Source organism: Salvia splendens, chromosome 3 (assembly GCF_004379255.2).
Source record: "Salvia splendens isolate huo1 chromosome 3, SspV2, whole genome shotgun sequence".
Taxonomy (NCBI): Eukaryota; Viridiplantae; Streptophyta; class Magnoliopsida; order Lamiales; family Lamiaceae; genus Salvia; species Salvia splendens.
Window position 1 is genome coordinate 26,606,361 of NC_056034.1, and position 15,487 is coordinate 26,621,847.

The window sequence follows — 15,487 nt, forward strand, 5'->3', positions numbered from 1 at the left end:
CTCGAAGTTGGTCAAATAAGTCATCAATTCTTGGCAGAGGGTACTTATTCTTCAAGGTCAACTTGTTGAGCTCACGGTAGTCGACGCACATCCTTATCGTCTCATCCTTCTTCTTCACGAATAAAACAGGCACTCCCCACGGTGACAAACTAGGTCGAATAAATCCCAAATCTAGTAATTCTTGCAACTGAGTCTTCAATTCTTCCAACTCCTTAGGGGTCATTCGTATGGTGGTTTCGATACTGGCGCAGATCCAGGTTCCATGTCAATGGGAAACTCCATTTGTATGTTAAAAGATCAAGCTTTTGCCTTTCCTTAGAGTGTTGCATTAAGAACTCAGAATATGAATCAAGAACTCAAAATTTAATCAAACAGTCTTAACTTGGATATGAACCGATTTCAAATTATACACACTGTAAAAAAATGCTTTAAATTTGAAGAGTTCTAAAATCTCTCAAGGGAACTAGAATTACAATTTCAGCTCGACTTTTGTTTTGAATCTCACTAACTTGCAACAATTGGTTAGGATCATCCCCACGGAGCTTGAAAGAACATAAGATAGGTCATGAACATAAGATGGAATCGAATTAAATCTCAATTCTCATGATAAGCTTCCAAACAAGATAATTCAGTTGTTAGACCAAATTTGAAATGTCCACACATCAATGGATAAGGACTTAAACATGTCACGGCCAAAAATGATCAGTTGCATAAGGATTTAGAAATGTAGGCAGTTGTCACAAAGCAGCACTGATCACGGTTCAACGAAAATCATAATATGGAACAATAAAATCACATCAATTGGTTCATAAGTTTGTGAAAGGCAACCAAGGTCAAAGGAACTTTTGAAAAAAATCAAGTGGATTAAATTTGTTAAGGCAAGGTACAAAATGTAGGCCTTAACTTCATCTTGTAGAAAGAAAAGTTCTAATATGGAAATGATACATATAGTGGGACTGAACCAAAATGAATTTTACTCTGTAAAAAAGAACTTGTCACGACCGTCCATACTAGGGGTACTACAAACGCGGCGATCCTGATACAACACGCAAAAATAGCCTTTTATGAAAACTTAATTAACTTAAAGGATGAAAAACTTTTTTTTTATTTTAAAGAAGCTTAAAGTTATAATTTTACTATTAAATAAAAACGACTTATGATAAACACTTTTAAAAGAAGCAGCGGAGAAACAATAAATATTAAAACTCAATCAACTCCTAAGAAAACATTTAGTTTAAAGAGCGGGAGACATCATTTTCAAGTAACATTGTAAATACTCGTTTCAAGCCTGACACAACCAGAACATACTCAAACATAGTATGGAAAAGATTAAAGTAGTGAAACATAGTTCAAAAAAAAAAACATAGCAGCGGAAAATAAGGTTTAAAGAGAGTCAAGGATAACGCCTATGTATGAAGACACAACGTATCCTAAGGCAAACTCAACATCCTCCGCAACATCCCGCTCAACCTGCACATAAGAAAAATAATATGCAGGGCTGAGTACTTGTTGTACTCAATGGGCTAATGCCGAAAACATTTTATATTAGTTATGTCATCCATACCACTGATCTCGAGTTTTATATGTAGTAAGAAATATCACGAGAACATAAAAACATTTCAAGTCTGGCCAGACAATTTCTCTCTCCAATTTTCACCTCATTTCATCAATCACAATCATCATATCACAGTGCGACGAAAGTGTGGCAACACTATTCGCCCACGAGACCGGTCGACTAGCAAGGACGGCTCACGATCCCACCAGTGTACACAGCCTGATAGGGTTTGCGTCCCTACTCAGACCCGAATTCATTTCACAACACAGCCCTATAGCCTAACGGAGCAAGCTCAGACGAACTAGGCATCAGGCAACAATCTAACAAACAAAAACATGGCACGACATAACAGTTGAATCTCACTAACTTGCAACAATTGGTTAGGATCATCCCCACGGAGCTTGAAAGAACATAAGATAGGTCATGAACATAAGATGGATTTGAATTAAATCTCAATTCTCATGGTAAGCTTCCAAACAAGATAATTCAGTTGTTAGACCAAATTTGAAAGGTCCACACATCAATGGATAAGGACTTAAACATGTCACGGCCAAAAATTATCAGTTGCATGAGGATTTTGAAATGTAGGCAGTTGTCACAAAGCAGCACTGATCACGGTTCAACGAAAATCATAATATGGAACAATAAAATCACATCAATTGGTTCATAAGTTTGTGAAAGGCAACCAAGGTCAAAGGAACTTTTGAAAAAAATCAAGTGGATTAAATTTGTTAAGGCAAGGTATAAAATGTAGGCCTTAACTTCGTCTTGTAGAAAGAAAAGTTCTAATATGGAAATGATACATATAGTGGGACTGAACCAAAATGAATTTTACTCTGTAAAAAAGAAATTGTCACGACCGCCCATACTAGGGGTACTACAAACGCGGCGATCGTGATACAACATGCAAGAATAGCCACCTCAGACCCGAATGTTAGGGTTTTGTATACTAGAAATCACCTTTCGAGTGATTGGATACTGTAAAACTCTAATGGTTATATTCCAATAAATGCAACAGATTATTTTTGTCATAATGTTGTTATGTTTTACATTTAATGGTTGTTTATTGCATATTTAAATGTATGAGCAAACGTAACAAAGTCTAAGTCTTTGTTTTAGTAGACCGGTTGTGGGCGTCGTCCAATTTAAGGTAACACGGTCAGTTCTAAACAAAGAAAAATAAGAATTTCACAACCTAGATAGGCATAGACTACCTATCGCGAAAGGTTGCAATGTCAGTCCGATTATTTCTAAACCTTATTGAAATAAGATGACGTTGGTGTGGTATAGCACTGAATGGATCTAACAGCAAGACGAGTCTTTATGCTATCTACTGAAAGACGAGGTCTTGAGAATTAATTTCTTAATCAATGTACGTTAGCATTGAGCATACGATATTGAGTATCCACTACTTTGACTTACCAAAGGTGCGGGTTTTTCGTAACCCAACGATCCAGGTATATTGGGTAGTGGTGATCATTATCTAGAGGTGCTAGGATTGCTATTATGTTGAAACGTGCGCGAGGAGAGTCTCGTTTGATAACATCCACAAGAGGAGCTTGAAACGAGGTTTTATTATTCGGAACCTAGCTAGTTAGAGTTCGATTACTCTATGAATAATAAATAAGAGTTTCTTGCTAATTCCACTCTTGGAATTCGAAATATGTTAATTAATTAAGTCTATAGCAGACATTAATTAATTAATGGATGTTTCCATCTTAAGCGCGGGAAATAAATCAAATACAATTAAAGAAAACCCGGAATACTTGTAATTTCGGATTTGGAAGGCAGTGCAATATTACTTCTGTAGTGGCTGCTCGTAATATTCCAATATAAGCTTATATTAAATTGTGGGTTCAATTTGATTAGTAAAAAGCTAATTGGGTGAGGCCTGTTCCAGATTCTTCCTTAGATCTCTAACTGGGCCCAATATGTGACTTATATAAATAGGAGAATAAAGGAGACAAAAAACACAACAATTATTTTACAAAACTTTCATCCCCCCCCTCTTGAGAGAGTTTTCGAAAATTGTGCTCCCTCCGTGAGCTGAGTTCTGTCTTCCATTATTCGAGTCCTAGTACGTTGGTGAGATTTGCCCACACAAATATCAGCGTATAGTCCGGGACACCAGTCAGAAGATCTGAGGTCTTGTATTGAAGATCTTCACGTGGAGACGGAGCAAGCCATCATCGATTCTTGATTGAATCAACGAGGTAAATTGGCTAATTCCGTAGTAAGCATGTTTTAGGAATTTTATGTGCTAAAGCATGTTTTAATTCAAGTTATGAGCATGATATATGTGATAATTACGCGAATAGATTTTGTCTAAATAATCTGCTAAATAGATCAAATTCATGTGATCCGTTTTGAATGCACGCTTCCGCTGCCAGCCCCTTCAGTTGGTGTCAGAGCCAGTCTTTGGCTCTGATTATTTGGATTTAAATTTCGCGAAATTGATGTATGCATGTGTTATTTGATTGCGAAGCATGTTCTTGGTATTTTATTTAATTAATTATGCATGATGAACTCAAGAACTATCGAATCAAAGAACTTGAATTGCTCGAACGCACCACGTGCGATCGAGATAGGGATGTCGAGACAGTGGGAGCCGGGAGCCGTGATCACGGGGCGACGCGCGAACGAGTGGGGACTCGTGCGCACCGCCGGCCGAGACCACACATACCAAACGGAACCCGGGTCAAGGTCGACACGGCGGTGACTGGCGCGGAGTGGTGGCTCGTCCGAGAGCCACCGAGACACCGCGAGACACCGGGCCGAACCTTAGGCGGAAGGTCCGAGCTGGCCGAGAGCGGGCGCGCCACCGTGCGCGCCGCTGGCCAAGAGCTCGCGACACCAGACGGCTCGGAGGGTCGAGCCGGGCGCCGAGACGCTGGCCGAGAGGCGCGCACCACCGTGCGAGCGCCTGGCCGAGAAGCGTCTCGGCGCCCGATGAGCCGAGACGCCGAGACAGGCGTCGAGCAGCTGGCCGAGAGGCGCGTGCCGCCGTGTGCGCGCCTGGGTGAGAAGCTGCGACAGCCGACGAGCCAGGCGGCCGAGACGCTGGCGCGCCACCTGCGCGCTGGTGGCCGAGACGCTTCGTGCGTCGTGGTCCGACGAAGAACTTGTCGGATTTTCATCGTTCATCGTTCGTGCGAACCTCATACGATGAGATAACGATGAAAGATTATTTTAATGATTATTTAATTATTTTATTAAAAGATATCATGAAAATATTATTATTTAATGGAAATAAAATCTTTTTGGAAGATTTACCTAGATTTTAGGAATAATTTTATTATTATCTATATCTATGGAAATAAATAATATTATTTTATTCCTAGATGATATAGATGAGAATAATTTAATAGTTTCCTAATATTTATCTAGATTTAAGGAATATTTATATTATTTTCTATATCTATGGAAATAAATAATAATATTTTGATTCCTAGATGATATGGATAAGAATAATTTAATAGTTTCCTAATATTTATATATTTAAGATCCTAAAAAGGATAGATATGTATGAATACATTAAATAATGAAATATCTCTTCCTAATCTTGAACATGGAATTAATTTGAATTTAATTTTTCATGTCTTATTAAGAATTAAATAATTTGTTTATTTTAGACATACCTTATAGTAGACATGAATAAGATTTATATTCTAGAACAATAATTTCCTAATGGAAGATACCAATTAATAAAAGATTTAATTATCCAGTAGATTAAATACCAACAGAATTTAATTAAGCCTTAAACTGCCTCAAGGCTAAGGATAATTAAAGTAAAACCATAACCCAAAATATCTAAGCTATAATTACGAACTCAACGTTTGTATATGGTCTCCATCAATTGGTCTGCAATTTATGAAGCCTTTTTCTAATATTATCGCCACCTGCTCTGTGGGGACAATAATCCTAAGAAAATAGCAAGTTCATGAGGGCGGACTTCTCAAATATAAATAGTATGAACTAGAATGTAGTTTCCAATATTATCGCCACCTGCTCTGTGAGGACAATAATCCTAAGAAACTGCGAGATTCAGAAGTTCACACAGGATTTATGAGATAGCTTGATCTTGTTAGCAGCACACAAGCATTGTTATGGGAGTGTGTTGTAGAAATGAGACTCTGTAATGCTAAATTCGGTGGTCTTGCTTAGGCAACATTAGGCGGCCATGCCACTCTGTGGTCTCTGGACTATTCATCGGTGTTGTGACCAGTAAAATTGTAAGATTTTAATGCGTATTGACTTCCTCTGGAGGGTACAAAATTTTAATTTTACAGTTGTAAGATTTTGAAAAGTTTTATGGTTAATCTAATCAAACTTCTTACATAAGTTTATGACAATAGTAAAATACTCTGTTTTGCAGTGCAAATCAAATCGTCAATAGGTCATTCAATCCTCTTTCCGCAATTCTCAAAGAAAATAAACTCGAGGGCCAAAATTACATAGAATGGAAACAAAATTTGGACATCGTTCTCACAGCAGATGAGTACATCTTTGTGCTCACCACCCCGCGACCTCCAGTGCCGGCGGGTACCGCTGCGGCAGGAGTCAGAGATGCACACAGACGGTGGCATAAGGCGAATGAGATGGCTAAATGCTACATGTTGGCTTCTATGTCTTCAGTACTCAAGCATCAGCATTCAGCCATGGAAACAGCCGCCGAGATTATGCAGAATCTCAAAAAATCTTTTTGGTACTCAGAATCGAACGGCGAAGTCTCAAGCCTTTCGGAGTATCATGTCGAAGACAATGAAGGAAGGCTCGTCTGTGAGGGACCACGTCCTCGAGATGATGGGCCACCTCAACCAAATTGAGGTCTTGGGAGGGACAATCGATCCCGAGTCCCAGGTAACGATAATCCTTCAAAGTCTTCCCCCTAGCTTCCAATAGTTCAAGCTCAACTTCGAGATGAACAAAAGGAATTACACCTTGGCAGAGCTGTTGACTGAACTCCAGTCGGTAGAGGACCTTATGGTCCAAGCTAAGGCGGCCATGATGATTTCGGCGCCTCGTTCCTCTGGCTTAAAGCGTAGCAAAGGAAAAAGGCAGGCACCGAACTCAGGACCGGGCAGGATAGCTAAGGGAAAGAAGAAGAAGAGGGCTAACAAGAAGCCCACGGGAAAGTGTTTCAAGTGTGGAGAAAAGGGGCATTGGAAGCCAGACTGTCCTAAACGGGGCAAGGCTACAGGTATGCACCAGGCTCTAGTTGTCGAGTATTGTTTGACTTCAACATCAATTTGCACTTGGGTTATTGACACAGGAGCCACTGATCATATTTGTTTTGATCCTGACTTATTGCAGGTGACAAGACTGCTACATGATCGTGAGATCGAAGTCCAGCTGGGCGACGCTACCAAAGTGGCGGCCGTTGCAGTGGGAGACATTTATTTGCGTTTTAGTAGTGATAGATTTTTGATTTTGAAGAATGTTTTGTTGATACCTTCTTTTAGAAGAAATATAATTTCAGTTTCTAAATTGGTTTATGATGGATATTCGATTTCTTTTAATGACAACTGCGTTATTAAGAAAGATGGTTCTTATATCTGTCGTGGTATCATGGAAAACAATCTGTACACAATCACTTCTACACAGTTTAATAATCGCAAATCAGAACTCAATACAACATCGAAAATTTCAAAGAAACGAAAAGAACCATCAAATTCAATGAACGAAACGTACTTGTGGCACCTTAGACTTGGTCATGCCAATGAAAGGAGGATCCATTCTCTTGTTCAACAAGATCTTATCAAAGGTCTAGAGGAGGAACCTTTTCATAAGTGTGAGTCATGCTTAGAAGGCAAGATGACCAAGAGGCCTTTTAAGGCTAAGGGCAATAGGTCCAAGGAAGTACTTGAGCTCGTTCATTCCGATGTATGTGGACCAATGTCAACTGAGGAAAGAGGTGGTTTTCGATACCTCATCACATTTATTGATGACTTCTCGAAAATTGGATATGTCTACTTGATGCGTCACAAGTCTGAGTCTTTTGACAAGTTTAAAGACTTTAAGACTCTTGTGGAGAAGTATCATGGGAAGAATATCAAATGCCTACGATCTGATCGTGGAGGCGAATACCTCAGTGCCGAATTTTTGGACTACTTATCGGAAGTGGGAATTCAATCCCAACTGACTGCGCCGGGCACGCCCCAGCAGAACGGCGTGGCTGAAAGAAGGAACAAGACCTTATTAAACATGGTTCGATCGATGATGAGTTATGCACGTCTGCCTATTTCGTTTTGGGGACATGCCTTGCTTTCCGCAAGTCACATTTTAGACAATTTACCATCAAAATCCATACCTAAAACTCCATATGAGTTGTGGACTGGGCGTAAGCCCAATCTAGCACATCTCAAGGTTTGGGGTTGCCCGGCTCATGTATTGGAAAAGGATCCAACTAAGCTAGGATCTAGGACGGATGTATGTTTGTTTATAGGATACCCCAAAGGAACGAAAGGTTATGAATTCTTTAGTCTCCGAGATAAGAAAGTCATTGTGAGCACTCACGCGACATTCTTAGAGGAAGACTATGTAATGAATCATAAACCCAGCAGTGAAGTGGCTCTTGATGAGCTAACTTCTGTCACAAGTTCCATTAACCAAGAACAAGTACCAAGTGTACAAACAATTCCCGAAACTTCAACTTCTACTCAAAATATTGTAGTGTCGCGCCGCAGTGGGAGGGTCTCACATGAGCCCGACAGATACATTGGTTTGGGAGAATCTATGGATCACTCCTCGGACAGCAATGTATTAGATCCCTGGAACTTTGCGGAGGCGCAGGCAGATATCGATCATTGCGAATGGGTAAAAGCAATGGATTCGGAACTACAATCTATGATAGACAAAGACGTCTACGATTTGTCCGTCCTACCCGAAGGTTGTACTGCCATTGGGAGCAAGTGGATATATAAACGTAAACGTGGACCCGATGGACGAGTTAAAGTCTTCAAAGCAAGACTAGTGGCCAAGGGGTATACCCAAAAGGAAGGCATCGATTATGATGAGACCTTCTCCCCAGTGGCCATGCTCAATTCGATCCGGATACTGTTGTCTATTGCAGCTTATATGGATTGAGATGTATGGCAGATGGACGTTAAGACTGCATTTCTAAACGGCAGTCTTGAGGATACCATCTACATGGAACAACCCGAAGGATATGCCATAAAGGGCAAAGAACACATGGTTTGGAAGCTTAAGAAGGCCATTTATGGCCTCAAGCAAACATCCAGATCGTGGAACCAATGTTTCGATCAAACTGTTTGCAAGTTTGGATTCGAAAAGTGCCCAAGTGAAAGCTGCGTGTATAAGAAAGTTGATAAGGGGAATGTGGTGTTCTTAGTTTTATATGTAGATGACATTCTTCTAATTGGAAACAATAAAAAGATGTTGTCATCAGTTCGAACATGGTTATCAAACCAGTTCGAGATGAAGGATATGGGAGACGCGGGACACATCCTCGGGATCAAGGTTCTTCGGAATCGAGATAAGAAGATGTTGTGCTTATCTCAAGAATCTTACATCGAAACAGTACTTAGTCGTTTTAGCATGTAGGATGCCAAGAAAGGTTTCTTACCTTTTAGACATGGCATCCATTTATCTCAAGAGATGTGCCCTAAAACGCCGTCTGAGATACAAGCAATGAGAAGGATTCCATATGCTTCGGCAGTTGGAAGTCTCATGTATGCTATGCTTTGTACTAGACCAGATATTTGCTTTGCTGTTGGCATGGTGGCAAGATATCAGTCGAATCCGGGCCAAGAACATTGGACTGCCGTAAAGAACATACTCAAGTACCTTAAACGGACTAAGGACTATGCTCTAGTTTACAATGCAGCCGAGCTCTGTCCTTTGGGATATACTGACTCAGACTTTCAAGCTGATCAGGACTCGAGAAAATCTACTTCAGGATATGTGTTCACCTTAGGAGGTGGAGCCGTAATTTGGAAGAGTGTGAAGCAGATATGCATCGCGGACTCGACCATGGAAGCCGAGTATCTGGCCACTTCGGAGGCTGCAAAAGAGGCTGTATGGCTCAAGAACTTCCTTATGGATTTAGGTGTGGTTTCGAATCTACCCAAGAGCATCACCATTTATTGTGACAATTCTGGTGCTGTGGCAAACTCGAAAGAACCAAGAGCTCACAAAGCGAGCAAACACATAGAGTGGAAGTATCATATCATTAGAGATATAGTGCAGAGAGGAGACATAAAAGTGGTCAAGATTGCGTCAGAGAACAACCTGGCAGATCCTTTTACAAAGGCGTTGGCGGTAAAACCGTTCGATAGCCACGTTGAAGGGATGGGAGTTCGACTCATTCAAGACCTCAACTCGCTTTCAGTATAAGTGGGAGAAATTTAGACGTGTGCACTACTATTTTGTATACTCGAAAGCTGTTTTGAGTATAAGTGGGAGATTGATAGGGTTTTGTATACTAGAAATCATCTTTCGAGTGATTGGATACTGTAAAACTCTAATGGTTATTTTCCAATAAATGCAACAAATTATTTTTGTCATAATGTTGTTATGTTTTACATTTAATGGTTGTTTATTGCATATTTAAATGCATGAGCAAACGTAACAAAGTCTAAGTCTTTGTTTTAGTAGACCGGTTGTGGGCGTCGTCCAATTTAAGGTAACACGGTCAGTTCTAAACAAAGAAAAATAAGAATTTCACAACCTAGATAGGCCTAGACTACCCATCGCGAAAGGTTGCAATGTCAGTCCGATTATTTCTAAACCTTATTGAAATAAGATGACGTTGGTGTGGTATAGCACTGAATGGATCTAACAGCAAGACGAGTCTTTATGCTATCTACTGAAAGACGAGGTCTTGAGAATTAATTTCTTAATCAATGTACGTTAGCATTGAGCATACGATATTGAATATCCACTACTTTGACTTACCAAAGGTGCGGGTTTTTCGTAACCCAACGATCCAGGTATATTTTGGTAGTGGTGATCATTATCTAGAGGTGCTAGGATTGCTATTATGTTGAAACGTGCGCGAGGAGAGTCTCGTTTGATAAAATCCACAAGAGGAGCTTGAAACGAGGTTTTATTATTCGGAACCTAGCTAGTTAGAGTTCGATTACTCTATGAATAATAAATAAGAGTTACTTGCTAAGTCCACTCTTGGAATTCGAAATATGTTAATTAATTAAGTCTATAGCAGACATTAATTAATTAATGGATGTTTCCATCTTAAGCGTGAGAAATAAATCAAATACAATTAAAGAAAACCCGGAATACTTGTAATTTCGGATTTGGAAGGCAGTGCAATATTACTTCTGTAGTGGCTACTCGTAATATTCCAATATAAGCTTATATTAAATTGTGGGTTCAATTTGATTAGTAAAAAGCTAATTGGGTGAGGCCTGTTCCAGATTCTTCCTTAGATCTCTAACTGGGCCCAATATGTGACTTATATAAATAGGAGAATAAAGGAGACAAAAAACACAACAATTATTTTACAAAATTTTCGTCCCCCCCCCCCCTCTTGAGAGAGTTTTCGAAAATTGTGCTCCCTCCGTGAGCTGAGTTTTGTCTTCCATTATTCGAGTCCTAGTACGTTGGTGAGATTTGCCCACACAAATATCAGCGTATAGTCCGGGACACCAGTCAGAAGATCCGAGGTCTTGTATTGAAGATCTTCACGTGGAGACGGAGCAAGCCATCATCGATTCTTGATTGAATCAACGAGGTAAATTGGCTAATTCCGTAGTAAGCATGTTTTAGGAATTTTATGTGCTAAAGCATGTTTTAATTCAAGTTATGAGCATGATACATGTGATAATTACGCGAATAGATTTTGTCTAAATAATCTGCTAAATAGATCAAATTCATGTGATCCGTTTTGAACGCACGCTTCCGCTGCCAGCCCCTTCACCGAATTCGTTTCACAACACAGCCCTATAGCCTAACGGAGCAAGCTCAGACGAACTAGGCATCAGTCAACAATCTCACAAACAAAAACATGGAATGACATAACAGTTAAACCACCCTTATAACACCACGTAATATTTTCGGAAAATAAAGAGGTTTGAAAAGAAAGCCCACCTCGATTGCTTAACAACACAATTCCAACTTATGCAACTCTCGTTCCTCGAGCTCACGTATACTCAATCACCCTTGCCAACGACAACACAATCAGCTTTCCATAAACTTATGTTATCATGCATGTCCTATTGTTCCTTTTTATCGTTTCCCTTAAATTACCCATCCCATCATTCATCGACATAAGGAAAAATATGCCATAATATTTCTCAACGTGTCACACATAATCACGTTATAGGATACTTTCCCAAATCATACATGCATCATATAGTTCATCAAACTTGCAACAAGTGATATTTTCCCATAACAACAAAACTGGCAGAACTGCGCGGTTGGTTTGTAAAAATCACCAAACATTCATCCGACCTCATATGAAGCTAAAATTTGGTCACAACACAGTAGACACATTCAAGTTCATTCAGTTAAAGTTTCACACTCAAATCATGGCATTTGGTCAGTCAAAACATTTATACAACTCTCTGGTCGGAACATAAAAATTCTGGCAGCATTGCGCAATTCATTTGAAAAAATCACCATAAATTCATCCGATGTACAATGAGGCTGAACATTTTACCCGACTCAGACGACACTTCAAATGTTCATTTAGTTCAAGAATAACATCAAACGGAGGTCATTTGGTCGGTCAAACAGAATACGAAAAGTTATGGGCGAGAACACAAGTTTCTGGCAGAATTGCGCAGTCAACTTCAAACATTTATTAAAAATCCATTTCTGGACAAAAAGGGCTGAAATTCCCACGAGACACAGAAAACACCTTGAAATTTACTCAGTAAAAGTTTCACATCAAAATTCGATCGTTTGATAGGTCAATTACACATCAGAAACTGCTGTTCGAACGTCACAGATTTCAGGCTCACAAATTCGAAATTAGGGTTTCTTCCTCAATCATCCAAATACAAATTTTCATGCTTATAACACAAAATCATGCTCAAAAAGGTTCTCATAATCATGTTTGCACATAAACTCACATCATTCACCGAAGATTCAAATCAAACTTCACATAAACTCAATCAAAATCGCATAATTATCAAAGTTCTCACATTTTCCCACCGATTAATTTTGCGATCTACCATTCCTACACTCACTATAAGCATGTAGGGTTCAAGAACAATGATTATATGAAAAGATTGAGGGAAAGTGAATCAAATATACCTTTCTTGATGAAAACGAATCGGTAGAACAAGAATTGATGCGATTCGTCGGAGACTCTTGAAAATTAACTTCAACGGATGCAAGAACAAGGATTGAATGGATGATTTTTGGAGAGAATGTGTCTAGGAGAGGAGAGGCGTGTGAGAGAGAGAGGGAGAGAGGAGAGTGGCGAAAATTTTGAGGGAATGGGGGCTAGGGTTTAGTTTAGGTAATTATATAGTCCTAGGTTTAATCCCACAAAATTAATTAATTGTGGAGAAATAAAATAGAGGCCAATAATTAAAATCTCACAATTAAAAAGAAGGCATAACTTTCGAAATTTATGGCTGGGAATTAACAAGGAATTATTTGGTATTTACTTGGAGAGAAATAGATCCATAATTTAGGAAATAAAACAATGAATATTCCATAAACAAGGGAACAAAATAAATTAAATCTCCAAGTATGAAAAATAATGAGGGAGCCGAAAATTCAAGGAGTGTGCACAAGAAAATTATTTAAATCCTCAATTAAATAGAATAGGATTTCAATTTGGTAGTTTCTTTATAGGAAAAGACTCTCATAAATTAGGTAACAATTATAATCTTCTCTACAAAATATAGGGGGGGCGAAAATTGGCTTAATTAGCCACAAGGAATAATTCAACTCTTAATTTAATTTGGGTGAAGAAATCAAATGTGACATGATTTAATTGGATTTAATTAAAAAGAAGGGAATCTATAAGGCACCAATTAAATCAAGGAAAAATAATTCATCCTCCTATTAAATAGGAGATTTTTCGAAAACTCCAAAAGAATAGGTTAGATTTCGGATTCCATGTTGTACAAATTAGGGATAATTTGGTTTGTATTTAATTTGGATAAATATCCCAAAACAATTAATTAAATCCAAGAAATGTAATACTATTTCCAAAAATTAGGAAGGGCCGAAAATTCCAATGAATTGGCTCGGAAAAATATATGCATGATCCTATTAAATTATTTCCCCACATTGGAAAATATAAAAATATCAACCACTTCATTCCACATCACCCACGACAATTATTTCACATAATTCACTTAATCGCATAGAAACAAAAGTTTCATAATTGAAATTTCAAATCAACTTATTAAATAAACATCACAAATTTTTGGGATGTTACAGAACTTGACACGGACATGGTTACAAAATAAAAAGCTGAACAAAAGTTTGAAGAAGAATATCCCATAGAAAACATTTCTGCAAAACGTGATTATATTGAAGGACATAACTTCAAGCAGCCTTAGGAATGAAATTCAATAGCAAAGGCTCACAAAGTCAAAATATTGTTCGTATAAATAATAAGTCAAAGAAGACTACATTCATTCCAAGTGTCCAAAGTTATGAAGGCAACACCACTTTCCATGAGCTGAAAATGAGTTATGACACAATGGAAGAAAAGAAATAATATGTCTTACTTGCAAAGAGTGAGTGAAACAAGCTGTTAAATAGATAAGGGCTCACGGTTATTTGAAGGGTCCTGAAAAATAACTCCTTAGAATCCAAGTAAGAACTGTTGATTAAAATAGTTTGTTCTAGCTATTAAAGTCGCACTCGCTCGTTCGTCTTTAGCAAGCCGAAACGGGTAACATCTCTCTAAGAAACTGTGGATTCCACGCTTCATCGTGCCATTGCCACTAATAATGATAGTCGGCATCCATATCTTCATAATATTCCTTGCATGTCATAGCAATCATTCTCTTAAAAACATTGAAATTATACTCGCGCTCTCTACACGCAATAATAGTCGTTTGCATCGCATCGCCACGTATGAATAGGTTTAGCTTATCAGATCGCAGGTACGATCTCTCTCCCCGTTGTAGGATTACATCATTTGGCATCTCCTCTTGTCTCGTACTTTTTCTCATTCGGAAAAATCTCTGCAATTTGCACACCTTCTCCTCTTGAGCTCATTATCGTATGTAATGTCTCTTCGCATTCTCCTTATTCTTATCGTTCAGAAAGACAATAGTGAATTTGTAATTTTTCAATGAAGTTCGAATTCGAACCACATATTTCCATTTTTCTTATCACTCGAAAAAGTGGTATCGCAGTTGTAACAACTAAGTTTGATATCGTTCGATTTAACAAGCATCTATGTTTGCATACAAAGTTAATAGTATCATAATTTCTTCTATCAGCACTTTCATAAAATACCTCACACTTCAACGTTCACAAACGATCACTTAATCATTATTCACATACTACATAATTAAACTTGCATAAATGTATATCGCTATACATAACCACATCATACTTCTCTTTCACTTCAAGATCTCAATTTCCCAAAAGAAAAGAACTAACATGCTTTCATTTAAAGTTCAAAGATATTTTTTATTTTATTTTTATTTTTATTTTTTTCAAAAATTTCCAACAACTTTCAGAACATAAATATTTTTCCTCAATCAAACTCCCCCAACACAACTAGTCATTACCATTGCAAAACATCAACCTCAAAATCCTTTTCCCTTTTTTTTTACATACCAAACACCATGCAAATCTTTCGAAACTCATAACTTGTTCTTTTCTCCACACAACAAAATAATTCTTCCTTTTCTATACCAATTTCCTCAAAATATCTTTTATCTCGTTGTTTGTGATATATCTAAAGCTCGTCACGTATCATCAGGTTTGAGGTCATCCTAAGGCCTCCTATGTTCACATGCTTACGTCATA